The sequence below is a fragment of the Octopus sinensis genome, linkage group LG8 (assembly GCF_006345805.1).
Source record: "Octopus sinensis linkage group LG8, ASM634580v1, whole genome shotgun sequence".
In the NCBI taxonomy this organism is placed as follows: domain Eukaryota; kingdom Metazoa; phylum Mollusca; class Cephalopoda; order Octopoda; family Octopodidae; genus Octopus; species Octopus sinensis.
The window spans coordinates 6,482,757-6,501,064 of record NC_043004.1 but is presented as its reverse complement, the minus strand read 5'-3'; the positions used below and the strand labels follow the sequence as shown (position 1 = coordinate 6,501,064).

The following is an 18,308-nucleotide window of genomic DNA, read 5'->3' as shown; positions in this document are numbered from 1 at the left end:
GATCAAAGCCTTGTGAGTCGATTTGGTAGACGGAAACTGAAAGAAGCCTGTCGTATATATGTATATATAAATATATATATGTGTGTGTGCATATATTTGTGTGTCTGTGTTTGTCTCCCCAACATTGCTTGACAACCGATGCTGGTGTGTTTATGTCCCCTTAACTTAGTGGTTCGGCAAAAGAGACCGATAGAATAAGTACTAGGCTTAGAAACAATAAGTCCTGAGGTTGATTTGATCGACTAAAGGCGGTGCTCCAGCATGGCCACAGTCAAATGACTGAAACAAGTAAAAGAGTAAGTTTTTTATTTCACTAAATCTCTTTAAGGTAGTGCCCCAGAATAGCTACAAACCAATGACAGAAGTATGTAAAAGATAAAAGAATTTGAACCAGAACTAACAAGCTGCAACAATGGCTAAAGTACATAACTTTGTATCTTTAGTTTGCCAGACATATCCAAAAAAATGTATGCCACTCTTACTTCATAGTTGAAAGTGTGTCACCCTACATACAAAACTTATTTTTAAAAACATGTGAATGAATATTCTTTTTACATTTCTTTCATCACCTGTCTTTACCTTTCAGTATTTCTCCTTTGTTGTTGTAACATACCAGAAGAATATTGTAAAACTAACAGATGGTTTTTCTCTTAATATTTGATAATTTCCTTTCTTGATTACAGTCAGAAAAATTAGTAACTACTTTGGGTTAGTTGTTTGATTAATACAGTTCTTGTCCACAAAATTTATCAAACACTCACTTTTTACAAAAAATGAAGTGTAAATCATCATCATCATCATCATCATCACCCTTGTCATGATTTTTAACATCCACTTTTCCATGCTTGCATGGATTGGATGCAGTTCAGATTTTCTACAGTTGGATGGTCTTCCTGTCACCAAAAACTCTCTTGTTCCCAAGCAAGGTAATATTTCCCCATGGTCAGATATGATTAAGTAGAACATTGGAAATGAATTATATTCATCTACAACAATCATATGATGCCAAGACAAGGAAACAAAAACATATACACACTCACAGATATACATTATTTTTACACACACACACACACACACACCTATGCACGTATATTTTGTGTTATGCTAGGAAGAACTGCACAATACCAGAATTTTTTCAACTCGAGTCAAATATAACAAACTATTCCAAATCATTGTTAGAGTATCCACATAAGTGGAGTCTAGACTGATCAGTCTGTACTGGCATCGAGTCATATAAGTTGTAATAATGAAGTCAAACCAAATAGTGATATTTTAAAATTATTTAATACATATGTTTCAGGTTTGCATAATATGTAATAGGAAATGCATCTATTACGTAAACCTTCCTCAGTTAAAAGATGTTCAATCTCCCACCCATGAGGAATCAACATTAGATGATCAAAACATTCTCGTATCTTCCATCTTGCTCATTAATCAAATGTGTGTGTTTGTGTGTGTGTCTGTGTATCATCCTTATCATCTTCATCATTTAATGTTTGTTTTCCATGCTAGCATGTGTTGGATAGTTTGAGAAGAGCTGGCAAGCTGGAGTGAGTTTCACCAAGCTCCTATTGTCTGTTTTGGCAAGATTTCTATGGCTGGATGTCCTTCCTAATGCCAACCACTTTACAGAGTTTCTGTCTATGAAATTCACTTACAAGGCTTTAGTCAGTCCAAGGTTATGATAGAAGACATTTGCTTAATGTGCCATACTATAGGTTTGAACCTGAAACGATGTGGTTGGGAAGCACATTTCCGAATCACACAATTTACATCTGCTTTAGAAAAAGCCTTCCTTCAAAAAAATTAAAAAATGTAATGTTTTATTTCATGTCAGTCTTATCTCTTAGGTAAAATGTATTCAGTCTTTCGTTTTTAGTTTCTACATTTATCAGCTCCGCGTTCAGTACACAAGTCCCCTGTACAATAGTGACAGTAAAATGAGAGAGTCGGTAAGATAATAGATTACTAGTATAAGGTTCAACTCTTTTGCAGATAATGAAGCTATGCCACTATTAAAATATTTCTTTTAAATCAAAATCTTCATACATTACCTCACCCAGTTATTTGCATTACATGCAATTTTTCTAAGCGTGTTATGTACAACAGATGGTTGAAGATCCATAATTTGTTTTGTTAATACTATGAATCTAGTACTAAGTATCATCTAAATACTAGACATTGTAAAAAAGCACCAGTTTGAAACAGAGCAGAGAAATAATAAGAAATGTCATGTGACAAGATCTGAACCCTGGATCTTGACTGTTAGTAACTTTGTTTCTCTTTTCTGTTTCAAATAGGTGTTTATGTTAACATCACTTTATCTTTTAGCTTTTGCTTGATTCAGTCATTCGATTGCAGCCATGCTGGAGTACCACCCTCGAAGGCTCTCAGTGGGTGGTGGTTATCTCTGATTTCCATGCATTTTAACAGTTGAGAGATAAATCTTCACCAGGGTCAAGATATGGTATTCTTAGATAGCAAAAAGATGAGACGGGTGTGGTTGGAGTTAAATAACTACTACTACTACTGCCACTACTACCACCACCACCACCACCACCACTACTACTACTACTACTAATCATGGTTGTACAAAAAAGTTACAATTATTTAAGAATAAAACAAAGGGAATAAGCAACATGGTTTCCTCATAAGTTCGACTGGTACATGGCCAAAAATGATGTGGTTTAAGGCTATGGTCAGTTTAACTCTATCTGACTGGTGAATATTTAATTGATCTTAAGGCAGCGAGCTGGTAGAACCGTTAGCATGCTGGGCAAAATGCTTAGCGGTACTTTATCTATTTTTACATTCTGAGTTCAAGTTCCACCAAGGTTGGCTTTACCTTTCATCCTTTTGGGGTTGATAAAATGAGTACCAACTGAGCACTGGGGTCAATGTAATCAACTTAACCCCTGCCCTGAACTGCTTGGCTTTGTGCCAAAATTTGAAACCAATATTTAATTCACCTGAGATAGATGAAAGGGCAAAGTTGATTTTGAATGGGATTTGAACTCACAGTAAAATGGTTGATGTTAGGAAGGGTATCTTAGAAACTATGCAAAAAGCAGATACTGGAGGTTGACACAGCCCTGCAGCTCATCAGATCTTGTCAATCTGTCCAACCCATACCAGCATGCAAAACATGTTAAATGATGATGATGATGATAAATGTAAAAGAATGCAATGGAATATCAGAATGATTTTTGGGTGGTACCCCTCACTACTCCAACAACTAAATAACCTAGCCCTACCTACAACCAGATTCAGGATTCCTAAACAAGTTGAGTAATGCATTGGAGATGCAGTAACACTATCCTGTGAGTCATTGTTAAGTTATAAATAAGGTAGTTACTGCTGACAATGCCCTCTCTCTCTAAGCAAATATAGGCTACATAAGTTTGAAATTAAATATTTCAAGCCAGTATCAAAACCGAATTTACAATTAGAGATTGACACATGCTTTGAATGAAAACAATTCTACTATGTCTGACATAATCTAAGTTCCCAGGTGAAAGAAAACTCAGCTTTATTATTAATATTATTAAGGTGGTGAGCTGGCAGAATTATTAGTATGCCGGGTGAAATGCTTAGTGCTATTTCATATGCTACTACATTCTGAGCTCAAATTCTGCGGAGGTCGACTTTGCTTTTCATCCTTTCGGGGTCAATAAATTAAATAGCAGTGAAATTGATTTACCTCTCCCCACAAATTTCAGGTCTTGTACCTATAGTAGAAAAGATTATTATTATTATTATTATTATTATTAAGTATTCTTCCATAAGTTATTCTTCAGGGGTTAGTTAAAGTGACAAATAATTTCACTTATTTTGTGTATAATTACATGTTTAATATGCTGGACCTTCAAATTCCAGAAAATTACATGTATTTTTTTTTTAATTTGACATCTTTCTTAAACATTCATTTCACATTTTTCTTATACACACACATACACAATATACCCATAAATATCTTTTATCATAAATACAACAATTACCACCACCCCAGATGTAATAAACTACACTGCCAGTATATATTTGTACTAAAGAGCAATTTTTAACTTTGCTACTAAATAACCTAGCCCTACCTACAAAAATATGCTTCATTTATAGATATAAAATATTTTACACACCCAAGTTGCTATACATAAAAAAATCATAGGCATTCGCCATTGTATTCTTTGTTTCATGCAAGAAAACTGGTTCAATCATGACTCAACTGAGTATGTTACTGAGCTTGTTCACTGTTGTGGAAATTAGGAAGATCAACTAGATACCTTTGAGAGAATATCGGTGATAGGAAATCTATAACGACACAACTTCAAACAATAATGCTTTATTGATTCAGTTTTGTTAAATAGCAGCCAAAACTGTTGATTCAGAGATTGTAGAAATACTTTTGAAAACACTAATGTTTAGTTTTTATAAGAGATAGATAACTACATACACACACACACACACATATATCTGAACTGATTATTTAAGTTCACATGATAAACATTGGAGGGATTGTTAACATGACATTCCATTTAAAAGGTTTATAGTCTGTCTAGTTAACGGTATGTTACTTTGTAGTTTTTAAATTATATATATGTATATATATATTTAAATAATGAGGGTGATAAATTGAATATTAATTTAATTAACATCAATTTAAAACCAGTGGCCTAGCATATATAAAAAATCTGAAAATTCAGAAATATTGTATTACATGCATATAAGAAGAGATGACCACTAAGTGGACATCCAATATGCTAGAAATAGATCGCCTACAATCATAGCAAGACAGGTTTTCACAGAATAAGGGAAGTGAATGACATTCATTTGCAACAATCATGTGATGTCAAGACATGATACAAATACATGCATACTAACACCATCTCTCTCTCATAATATATATATATCTATATATATATATATATATATATCCGTAATATAATATGTGAGGTTGTGAGCTCGAATCCCGGACTGGGCTGCGTGTTGTGTTCTCGAGCAAGACACTTTATTTCACATTGCTCCAGTTCACTCAGCTGTAGAAATGAGTTACGACGTCACTGGTGCCAAGCTGTATTGACCTTTGTCTTTCCCTTGGATAACACTGGTGGCGTGGAGAGGGGAGGCTGGTATGCATGGGCGACTGCTGGCCTTCCATAAACAACCTTGCCCGGACTTGTGTCTAGGAGGGTAACTTTCTAGGTGCAATCCCATGGTCATTCATGACTGAAGGGGGTCTTTATAATATGTGATAATTATTCGGTTGCCATAATAAAACTCCGAGTTTTGGATGTTGGGGCAGAAACCTACACTGGCATCTCTTCAGTTATTGAGGCAAACAAAATATGAGATTGCCTATGCCTACTTTATCATTAAAAAGCGGCATATTTTGATTGCTTCAATAACTAAAGAAATGTCGGTGCAGGTTTCTGCTCCGACATCCAAAACTCAGAGTTTTATTATGGGAACTGAATAATTGTCAGATATTATATTACAGATAAATTCCTCTATTTACATAATATCGAGGTCTCTTTCGTTCTTTTGTTGTCTTACCATTACTATTGTAGAAAGTCATAAAAGGCAGCAATATGACGTAATGGTCGTTTGTCCAAACAAGCATAATTGTTGGTAATCCCTTTGGTTAAAATTACTGCCCATATTTGAATTCTAAACTTTTGTCAAAGAGTATTCTTTCACGAAATACGGTTCTTAGAATTCAGGTATGAGCAGTTATAAAAACCCTGATTTTGGGGAAATTAATCGGTGATCGTTGGATGTTACTAAACTCCACAACAATCACCCATTGAGATATTGGCTAATTTTTATGCCATGTCTTTGATAAAAATCCAATAAGACTTATTTGAATTGTTGTGAACTCTAGTAGTTAGCATGAAGGATTAGCTAGTGTGAATTTTAAGTTGTAATTCTCTATGACAAAATGACTTTACTTTCCAATTATACTATAAATGCTAAATGTACATAAATAAAATAATGTAGTAATTATTTTCTCTTTCTTCTCGTTCTTCAACTTGTTAATGAAATTTATTTCTGCAATTATGAAACTGTGTATTTTTTTATAGCGGTCAAAAGAACACGAATTTATTTATCTTCAACATACATGCACGCATAAAATGTCCACTAGCATTTCAGAGTATATATTTCTCGATATGGTGTTTATGTAGCTGGAGTCAGAATTTATGTATAATGATAACACTTATAAGTAAGGTATAAGTGACGTGTTTATCAATATATATTCCTACTTCAAAAGTAAAATATATTTATTATCTATTCCCAAATAGGAAACATAAAAGTAGTGTTACACAAACAGTAATCAAACTGACTATAAAACTATTAATATATATATATATTAATATCAAATCATATATATATGATTTGATATTAAATTGAATTTTTCCCTGTAAGTTTGGAGTTATACTCCCTAATATTATATATATATACACATACATACATACATACATACATACATACATACACATATAGGGTGCATTTTATATTTCAATTTTGAGTGTGCACGTTTGTTTTTGATTTTGTCAACTACACATTATGGTAGAGTCAGTTGGGCACTGTCGGTAAGAAAAACAGCACCATGCTGTGATTCACTCTGCCAGAAATTTGGAAACGACATGCTGTACTACTTGGTATTCATGCCAGAAGCTCCAATACAAGCATTTCAGAGTGTTTGTGTCAATCTGAGGACAGATTGTCCCCAAAACATGTACCAAGAGTGATAAAAGTCAAACATCCAGTCTACATCATGGTGTTTGGAGTGATTACCAGTGCTGGTGACATTATACCTCTATTCATCTTCCCACATAGCCTTGGACTCAACACGGAGGCCTACAGCAAGTGTCTGGAGGAGATATGGCTGCCCTTGCTCAAGAGGATGGCTGCTGGAAGACCCTATGTCTGGCAACAGGACTTTGCACCGTGCCACACAAGCAGGAGAACCCAGTCATGGCTGTCAGACAATTTCTGCGACCACATCACCCCTAACATCTGGCCACCTAACTCCCCAGACTGCAATCCCCTTGATTTTTATGTGTGGGGCGCAGTTGGGCGAGAGATCAACAAAACTCCTTGTAACACCAAAGATGAACTGAAGGCAAGGATTATAGCAACATTCAGCAATTTAAATAAGGAGACTGTCCAGAAGAGTTGCAGGAGATTCTGAAGTTTTCTGGAGGCCGTGGTTAAAGCCAATGGTGATTTTATTGAATAAATTTACTCCTTAGTATTTCTAGATGTTTTTATGTAGTTTTGGTAATATATCTATTAAAATGAGATGTCAGTGTTATTTTCATTTTAGTGTAATTTAGACGACAGTTCTTTCAATGTACCCTGTATGTGTGTGTGTGTGTATACACACATACATGGGTTGGACAAAATAATGGAAACACCTAGCATCATAATTTTGAAATATCTATAAAACCGTCAAAAGCCTGTTTATTTTTATGTTTTTTTTAAATTTATTATTATTGTTGATTAATGTTTTGCTAAAATTGCTGTTTCTTTTCAAATATCATCAGAAAAAGGTAATTAAAATTCATTAAAATGACAGATCTATCAGACTTTCAAAGAGGTCAAATTGTTGGTGCTCATATGGCAGGTGCTAGCATAACGAAAACAGCCGAAATGTTTGGTGTATCAAGAAGTACTGTCTTGAAAGTAATGACAGCCTTTGAGAAAGAGAGTAAAAACCTCCTCATTGAAACAAAACTCCAGAAGAAAACCCAAACTTTCAGATAGGGAATCTAATGTGAATTGTTTGAAAGGATCACAAAAGTACAGCTCCCAAAATTACTGCAGAGCTTAATGACCACCTCAAGAACCCAGTTTCCACAAAAAACTGTTCGCTGGGAGCTGCACAAAGCCAGATTTCATGGGAGGGCTGCAATCATAAAACCACTACTTTCAAAAACAAATGTTGCAAAGTGTTTAGAGTGGAGTAAAAACCTACAGAATTGGTCCCTAGAGCAGTGGAAGAATGTTATTTTTTTGGACGAGTTATCCTTTACCTTATTTCTAACTATCGGCTGAGTATATGTGTGGTGAGAGCCAAAAGAAGCATTTGACTTAATCGTATATCTTCATTACACTGGTGACAAGCCAATCAAAGTATTCTTATTTCTTCATTGCCCACAGGGGGCTAAACATAGAGGAGACAAACAAGGACAGACATGGAGATTAAGTCGATTACATTGACCCCTGTGCATAGCTGGTACTTAATTTATTGACCCCAAAAGGATGAAAGGCAAAGTCGACCATGGCGGAATTTGAACTCAGAATGTAATGGCAGACAAAATACCGCTAAGCATTTTGCCCAGCGTGCTAACGTTTCTGCCAGCTCACTGCCTTAATCAAAGCATTCTTATCATAAAAAAAACCCTTTTGTCTTCTACTATTAGTTACTACACCAATCAAATACAGAGACACAGTTCACCAGCTTCACCATATACACAAATATATAAAACTGGTACATCATTGGTTATGATGATGAGTAGTGTTCCAGTTGAGGTGATTAACAGAACAGTCTGCTCATGAAATTAATGAGCAAGTGGTTGAGTACTCCACAGACAAGCATACCTTTAACCTTTTTGATACCAACCTGGTTGAAATCACCTCTGGCCCTATAGTACAAATGTCTTGTTTTAAGAAGTTCTGAATTAATATCTGCCATCAAAACTTAGTCACAATTGATGTTCCTAACACTAGTTTAATGATAACTAAGTTATTTTACTAAATTCTTTGTTATATTTAAAATTAATTGAAAGAAGAACAGAGCATCTCAAAAGAAATATGGTAACAAAAGGGTCAACGTAGTTCTCGGGGAGATTCAGTGTTACACAGACAATCACAAAGCTGACCCTTTGAAATGTAGATACTACTCACTTTTGCCAGCTAAATGGACCAGAGCAATGTGAAATAAAGTGTCTTGCTCAAGGACACATGCTACTGGGCATCAAACTCATGTCTGTACACTCATGAACCAAACACTCCGACCACTAAGCCATGCACCTTCATACACAAATATATAATCAATATGAAAATATATAAAACTATGGAGGTGTTCACTTTTTTGCCGTGTCTCAAACAGGACTCGTTCTATACCAAGGTCCACAAGTTCTACAACCACTTGACACAAATGTGCACTCATATTATTTGTTGTTAAATGCCAACTGCAACATATTTTAATACAAATGAGATTATTGATTGCAATTATAGATCATGTGTCAATAAAATATCTTGTTGATGTAATTAGGTCATAGGACCAGATCTCAGATAGGCAATAGCAACCTTCAATACAGGCTGAGAAGGTTACGAATGGCAATGAAAGAACCTTGACATAAAAAAAAAACCCTGGCTGTTTAACCAATAAGTTAAACAAATGAAAGAAGTGGAATTGAACCTGTGCATGTGTTGTTATTATTATTGGCATAATGATTTTCTCAAGATAAGATATCTTGTTGAGACATTCTAAAAATAGCTAGAGACATGAAAGTGAAAACTACTCTAAACAATAAATATTAACAAAAAAAAAAAAATTTCAACCCACCTCCAGATTAAATTTCTACAAATGTAATGAGTCAACAATATTACATTCTCCTTCATTTTCTTTAGTTTGTCTGAGAAAGTTTTTCTCAACTTAAAATGAAATAAATGTGTGATATCACAACAAGAAAGCCAAGTTGGATTGTATTGTTAGACATCAACGCAGGAAACTGCTTGCGACCAAAGTTAAAATACTGTGGCTAATGCAAGTCCTAAGAGATCATACAATGATTACCTGTTCCTTTTATTTAAGCTTACAGGGAGGTTTTTTTCATTTTTTTGTATTAATTTACAGAATTGATATATGACACATCATGACACATATAGGTGTAGGTGTGATTGTAAGAAGTTTGCTTCCCAACCACATGTTTCTAGTTTCAATCCACCTCTGTAGCACCTTGGGCTAGTAAGTGTCTTCTGCTCAAGCTCCAAGTCTTGTTAGTGGATTTGGTGGATAGAAACTAAAAGAAGCCTATTTTGTGTGTGTGTGTGTGCACGTGCGTGTGTGTGCATTACTTTCTCCTTGCCATGACATCATGTTATGGTTTTAAACAAATGTCTCCATCAAGCAGTGTCCTTTATTCCCAGTCTTTCATAGAAACACATTTGGTCTTGAAAAAATATTACCTTACCTGGAAACAGGCGAGGGTTGAAGAATGGAAGGGCATCTAACTATAGACACTTTGTCTCAACAAAATTTTCCTTGATCTATGCTAGCATGGAAAAGTGGACATTAAAATGATGATGAGGGCTATGATGGTGATGACTGTGGAAAAATAAAAAGTTCCAAAACCTCATCAAAGCAAACTCAATGTTTATAGAGAAGCAGTTCTGAAATACAGTTCTATATTTAAGAGATGAGTAATTATGTACATTATGTACATTTGACGGATATTTGTCCCCATCTTGTTTGTTGTTAACACAACGTTTCGGCTGATATACCCTCCAGTCTTCATCAGGTGTCTTGGAGAAATTTCGAACCTGGGTTCTCATTCCTAAGGTATTTTTTGATGTTATTGTTGTTGTTGTTATTATTATTATTATTATTATTCAAGTCACTGCTTGGAATCAAACTCAAAATCTTGGGGTTAGTAGCCCGTGCTCTTAACCACTACGCCATATGCCCATCAAATGTAAATAATGTTCTAAAATAATTCAAACAAAACAACTCAGAAATTATGTCATCTTCAACAACTCAAAGTATTGAGCAACAAACTATGTTTGAATGAAGAAGAGAAATACAACAACATTACAATGCAGAAACAATGCAGATGATTGACAAGGTCACTATCAAGAAAACAAAATAAACCTCAACTAGGATGACAGACTCCATTGAGAAAGATTCATGCGGTCAAACAGACACTAAAGAGATTGGTGTTGGTCTTACATCAACAAGACTTGTATAGAGAAAAAACTAAGTTGGGGAGTGGAAAATCCAATTCAGACAGGGTCCTTCCTCAGGAAAGGTTGACCAGAGAAAATTAATGAGAGGCAACAGAGTTTTTCATGTTTTACATGTTAACCCTCTCAGACCCAGGCCCCTGTGTCTAACATTACCCTCCACCTGGGTTTCTAAGCAAAAATATAAATAGTTGCATAAACAGCTCAAGATTAATGGTTGCAGGCAAACTAATGAACAGAATCAGCCACATCTTTTTCTAAATGAGTTATTCATCATAGTTTTACCGAGAATCTAGCAGAGATGATGTTTAGCCTATTCCCACTATACCAGGAATACAGCATGATAGAATTAAAGTTATTAAGTGTTCCAATAATTTCTAATACTTAATACTTATCAAATATTTACTATACTAATTAATAATGAAGAATTAAACAGAACGACAAGTTTGACTGATTGTGGAAAAGTTGTTGGATCAGATGGAATTTTCAGAGATGCACTTCCAAATTTTTCACCATGCCAAACTTCTCTTGCAAATTATGTATTCCATAATCCTTGTAGATTATCCATCAGAAGAATGGAGAAACACTATAACAGCATAGTATTAATCCCAAATAAAGGAAACAGTAGTGTTCTAGAAAAATCACATCAAATTATCAATCATGTGTAAAAGTACAACATCTTTAATCAAGTTTTTGTTGTATCCCGGGAGGGTCATTATGCCAATAATAAACACACACATTGATTCTATTTCACTTCTTTTATTATAATTAGTCAATTCATTAACATTTAACCATTTGACTAATTGATTGATTGATAAATTGTTCGGTCAATCAATCAGGTAGGTTTGTCAAAGACCTTATGTCACCATTCACAACATCAATGACTTACTTTCTCAACTCCAGGACAGTCTCAAGTTAGGTGCTTCTCACACAATGAAGAACAAAAATGATTGAATTAATTCTAGGTTCTTAGTATGGCTTCAGGGTAAATAGAAGTACCACTGAAAAAATACTATAATCAAAGATATACTATAATTAAGTAATACTATAATTAAAGGTATACTATAATTAAGCAATACTATAATTAAAGATATAAATAAAGAATATGTATTGAGAGCTGACACAAGAGAAAAAACCATGCTGGAATAACATTTATGAACTTTTCTAAAGCATTTTACTATGTAAACAGTACTGCAATTCAAACAAGCCTCAGGTTTTCTATGAAACCATTATAAATTTATTCCTGAACACTATTACGTCTTGTACATCAATACCAATGCTTTCATTGGTACTCCTGGCAACAATCATCATCATCATCATCGTCATATAATGTCTGCTTTCCATGCTGGTATAGGTTGGATGGCAAACTGGGAGGCTGCACCAGGCTCCAATCTGATTTGGCATGGTTTCTACAGCTGGATGCCCTTGCTAAAGCCAACCACTCTGAGAGTGTAGTGGGTACTTTTTATGTTCCACCGGTATGGAAGCTAGTCAGGTGGCACTGGCATCAGCCATGCTTAAATGGTGCTTTTTATGTGCCACTGGCATGGGATCCAGTCAGGTGGTACTGGCATTGGTTATGCTTGAATGGTGCTTTTTACATGTCACTAGTACAGGTGCCAGTCAGGTAATACTGGCATGTCACGCTCAGATGGTGCTTTTTACGTGTCACCGGCACATGTGCCAGTCAGGCAGCATTAGTGTTGCAAAACTACAATTTCACTCAGTTCAACAGGTCTTCACAAGCAAGGTATATTGCCCGGCAATTGAAGGGTGCTTTTAAATGGACCAGTTATGCAACACTGGCATTGGCCATGACTACAATCTCACTTGGCTTTGTGGGTCTTCTCAGGTACAGCATATCTCCAAAGGTCTCAGTTGCTTGTCTTTTATTATTTCTTTTATTATTTTCTTTTGTCTTATTTGTTTCAGTCACTAGACTGTGGTCATGCTGGGGCATCATCTTGATGGGTTTAGTTGAACAAATCAGCCCCAGGACTTATTTTAAGTCTGGTACTTGTTTTGTCAGTCTCTTTTGCTGAACTGTTAAGTTGCAGGTATGTAACCAAACGAACACAGGTTGTCTTGTGGTGGTAGGGGACAAACACAATCTCAAGCACACACACACATACACAAACACGCACGCGCGCGCGGACACACACACACACACACACACACACAAAGGGCTTCCACTACATTCAGGAGTCTTAGGACTTAATAAAAAAATAAGTATCTTCTGGCTCGGAAGAAAAGAGCTAGTCATTGAGATGAGGTTCTATCCATGTTGAGAATGTGTTTTTGTCAGGAAAGATCCTCAGTGATAATGAAGTCCAACTTTGGAGAAATTGTAAGAGTTCTAGTTGTGTGCTGCTCATATCTAAGGAAGGTATGGTGTGAAGATGTTTTTGCCAGAGCAGCTGTCTGGCTTCCATGCCGGTAGCACGTAAAAAGTACCATTTGAGTGTGATTGTTACAAGTGTCGCTTTACTGGTACTTGTGCCAGTGGAATGTGAACAAAACATTCAAGTGAGGCCATTGCCAGTGCCGCTGGACTGACTCCTGTGCAGGTGGCACGTAAAAGACACCATTTGAACATGTCTAAAAGGATAGTTTCAGTCACCTGGTAGCTGTTTCTGGTGGGTCGGGAGTGAGAATCCCATATGCTGCTAGGGATAGTTGGTATAAAACTAACCAGCCAGCTGACTTGAAGTGATATAAAGGTACAGAGAGTAGGACTTGATGTAGAGGTCAGATGACCTCAAAGGTGTAGAGACAGTTACAGCTTGGTGGAGACTGGGTTTAGAGATGAAAAAGAAATCAAGGGTGTTTGGAGTTAGCTGAGTGTCAGCCTACAATGTGTGTAGGAAATGAGACATGCTGATGCAGGAAGTGGAGAATTGTAAGAGATTCAGTGTCTTTGGCAGTAGCATCAGTATGGGATGCGTTAGAGAGTTATAAGGAATTGTAAGTGAAGTCACCAAGGATGATGACTTCAGGGAAGGATGAAGCAAGATACCTGTCCTCAATACAGGAGGAGATATGGTTGAAAAGGTGTTGGAGGCTAAAGGAATTAAAAGAGCAGTAGAGGGAACAAATGTATTAAGAAGAATGAAGTGGAAAGATTTGAGCCAGGAAATATGCCTTAAATACATTCCACAGATGCTGCTAGGAGCGGCTGTGTGGTAAGTAGCTTGCTTACCAACCACATGGTTCTGGGTTCAGTCCCACTGCGTGTTACCTTGGGCAAGTGTCTTCTACCATAGCTTCGGGCTGACCAAAGCCTTATGAGTGAATTTGGTAGACAGAAACTTTAAAGAGTGTGCTAGATGCTTTTTATGTGGCACTGAGATCACCAATTCACAAGATGACCCTTCAAATGAGTGGGAAGTAGTATAGAAAGATGTGGTTTTATGCCAGATGATGAGAGATAAAGGGACAAGAATAGGTGTCTTACTGTAGAGGAGATACATGACTATCACAAATGGAAGAAAAAGAAGGGTGGTAATGAAGAGGTTTTAGGGCATATCCTCAAATTACAGTAAGGTAGATAAAATGGTCACAGATGAGGAAAAAAGTTGCTTTTTTTTTACCCTGATCAAACAAATATATGATGATAGGCATTTCAGTTACACGGCCAAAGATTGGCCCAGGTCATGTTTAATTTAAAAACAGCACCTGATAGGATCTGTTAAGTCAGTTTTTAAGTCAAGTTTTGTGGTACCATGTCTTGGCTTATCTCATATTCATTGAAGAAATTAGTCCGCGATTTGTTGACTGCAGGCTGAGCAACCAGGAAAGGATTTTTCATTGGCTCATAAATATAGACTGAAATCATTGTGACAATGAACTGAAATTTCTTAGTGAAGAAGTTATGTAAACTAGAAACTGTGATAGATAAATAAAATTTATCTTACAAATAATCAGCAATCAAGATCCGTTTTTACAGGTTTATTTGTTGCATAAAGATTACAAGGAATTAAAATACTGGAAAGAAATACTAGTACAGCCACTAAATACTATGTCCCCCGCCCCACTACTGCAGCTACTGATGATGATGGTGGTGATGAGGAGGTGGAGGTGGAGAAGGAAGACTGCCTGATTTCCTGTGTGGTAATATGATGGCGAAAGAAGTTGTTGCACATTATTACCAAGTTGGTGATGACCATGATATCAACAACAACAATAATAATAATCTTTTCTACAAAAGGTACAAAGCCTGAAATTTTGGGGGAAGGGACTAGTCATTTACATCGACCCCCATCCCCACTCCCCAGTGTATCACTGGGTACTTATTTCATCGACCCCAAAAGGATTAAAGACTATGTCAACTTCAGCAGAATTTGAACTCAGAACATAAGAATGGATGAAATAACAGCTCACTGTCTAAATAATAAAAATAAAAATAATAATAATAATAATAATAATAATAATGACTGTCCCAATCGACATAAATGTATCTGTCGATACCAACCAGAAACTGAGCAAGTATAAAGATCTTGAAATAGAAATTGGCAAAATGTGAGACCTCAAGACTAAAACAATACCTGTTGTCATAGGTACCCTGGGAATCATAGCTCAGGCATCAGGAAATCCAAAAATGGCAGAAATTCAAAAAATAGTGCTCATGGGAATTGCCTATATCCTACTTAAAATACTGTCTATGTAATCCCAAATCTTAAAACAAACTTATAATTTTCTCATGTTTTCTTGGACATTCTCTAGCACAGTACTTTGTGCAACACCAAATATATGGTACCTTAGTCATAACACCAACATGAACTTCTAACTTGTCTCTTGAGTTCTCTGGGTGAGACTTGGAGTCAACTTGTACAAATACAAAGCAAAAGTCAAACATATAATAACAATAACAATAATAATAATAATAATATAATAATAATAATAATGACTGTCCCAATCGACATAAATGTATCTGTCGATACCAACCAGAAACTGAGCAAGTATAAAGATCTTGAAATAGAAATTGGCAAAATGTGAGACCTCAAGACTAAAACAATACCTGTTGTCATAGGTACCCTGGGAATCATAGCTCAGGCATCAGGAAATCCAAAAATGGCAGAAATTCAAAAAATAGTGCTCATGGGAATTGCCTATATCCTACTTAAAATACTGTCTATGTAATCCCAAATCTTAAAACAAACTTATAATTTTCTCATGTTTTCTTGGACATTCTCTAGCACAGTACTTTGTGCAACACCAAATATATGGTACCTTAGTCATAACACCAACATGAACTTCTAACTTGTCTCTTGAGTTCTCTGGGTGAGACTTGGAGTCAACTTGTACAAATACAAAGCAAAAGTCAAACATATAATAACAATAACAATAATAATAATAATAATAGTCACGGTTTCAAATTTTGGCACAAAGGTGGGAATAAGTTGATTACATCAACTCTAGTGTTCAACTGGTACTTATTTTATTGACCCCAAAAGGATGAAAGGCAAAAATTGACCTTGGCAGCATTTGAACCCAGAAGAAATGCCATTATGCATTTTATCCAGCACAGTAGCAATTCTGCCAGCTCATCACCTTGATAATAATAATAACAATAACAAGAGCACTCAGAGAGTGTAAAACCTCCGCTAAGGCAACACCAACGTCCTCTCAACTATTAGCCAGAGATGATTTTTAAAATGTGAATATCTGAAATAAACTCGACTGCCCTCACAAATGAAAATACTAAAAATGAACCTGACAGCTCACAAAAATTAAGTAAAAAAAAAAAAAAAAAAAAAAAAAAAAAAAACGGAAAAATAATCCAGAATTCTTGTCCAGCACTGGATCAATCCCAAAATCTAATCAGTTTGTGCCAGTCACGAGGTCAAACATCCCTGAAAGTTTCATCCAAATCCATCCAGCAGTTTTTGAGATATCTTGTCCATGGACAAACAAACAAATGCGACTGAAAACAATACCTCCACCTTAGTGAAGGTCGAGGTAATAATTTCTTACATAGACATAAGCCAGAAATTAGGTTGAGTGAATGGTTAATTATATTACCTTTCTCACCCCACATATTTGACCATTACTTTATTTTATTGACTCCCGAAGGGACAAAAGAAGACGCTGACCTCAGCAAAATTAGAACCCAGAATGTAAAAGAGTCATAACAAATAGTGCAAACTCTGTTAAATGGTGGCGATAATCATGATGAAGATAGTCCATCCATCCATCTTCTTTACCCACTATTTCTGTGAGGGTTGTGAGGTTAGAGTCCTCAAGCACCTCCACCACAGGGTACTATCAGAAGTAACTATCCTTAGACTTTCTGGTTGGATGACCAAGCATGACCAACTAAGACTATGGATAGTATCCAACCATCTTGTTCTTGGTCAACCACTAGGTCTCCCACTGGTTGACTTGGCTTGAAGAATCTATCTTGGGATTCTTTCCAGCAACTTTCTAATGACTTGTCCATAGGCTTGACCTGGATAGATTCCCTGATCTCCAACTTACACAACCTGTTGGGTAATGTTATTCCACAGATCCTTCAGAGGAACTCCAACTTGGCAGCTTGTATTACACAATACTATTTTAGTCACTACCTAACATTCATGGCCATAAACAAGGATTGGTACAAAAACTGAACTGAAGATATTGAATTTTACTTTATAACCAACCTCATGTCTTCTGAGGTTTGAATACTGGCCGAAAGCAAACGGTGTTAAATCAATACCTAAAAGAATCGGTGGCTGATATCAAAATAGGTTATTTCAAATGTCACAAGCCTCCTTGCTTTCACAAAAAAGGAACATGTTACTACAGCAGATAGCAATGACATTAATTGTTTTAAAATGTTGAATTGAACTGAATTCCTATGAATACAGATTAAAAGAGAGATTTGCTTTACGTCACTGTGTCTTAGAGAGATAAGACATTATGACTCAATGACAGTAGCAATGAAGTTTCAAGTGATTAGTTGTCTTAACACATGAATATGCAGAATACATACATACAAATGTACACACATAAATAGATACATATCCACACACACACACACACATACATGCATACACAAACATGCATACATACATGCATGTATAGGCACACACACACACACACATACTGATCCACACACATGCACACAAACAAACAAAAAGGAACGCATTGTGTGAGTAACAGACAGAGTCAAAACTATTGGAAAGTTTGCAAGACGCAATGAAAATTTTAGAAAAATAAAAACGAAATAAGTGGAAATTTTACCAGTGAATGTGTTAAATTATAAGGCACTGAAAGAGAATGACTCTCCCCAGACACAACAGGATCTACAAGAGGTTTTTTTCACTTCTTTCTTATCAATTACACAAGCCATTTGTTGCTAT

The 18,308-nt window shown here is 35.8% G+C and overlaps 1 protein-coding gene and 1 long non-coding RNA gene across 3 annotated transcripts in view; one reads left to right on the top strand and one right to left on the bottom strand.

Moving 5' to 3' along the window:
• LOC115215242 (clarin-2) overlaps window positions 1–18,308 on the bottom strand; it is a 63,095-nt gene that overhangs the window by 14,712 nt on the left and 30,075 nt on the right. The gene's annotated exons all lie outside the window — the stretch shown is intronic.
• LOC118764484 lies at window positions 1,238–17,834 on the top strand. Its single transcript, XR_005000290.1, has 4 exons — window positions 1,238–1,360; window positions 2,819–2,823; window positions 13,861–13,864; window positions 17,824–17,834. It is a non-coding gene; the product is annotated as an uncharacterized LOC118764484 (long non-coding RNA).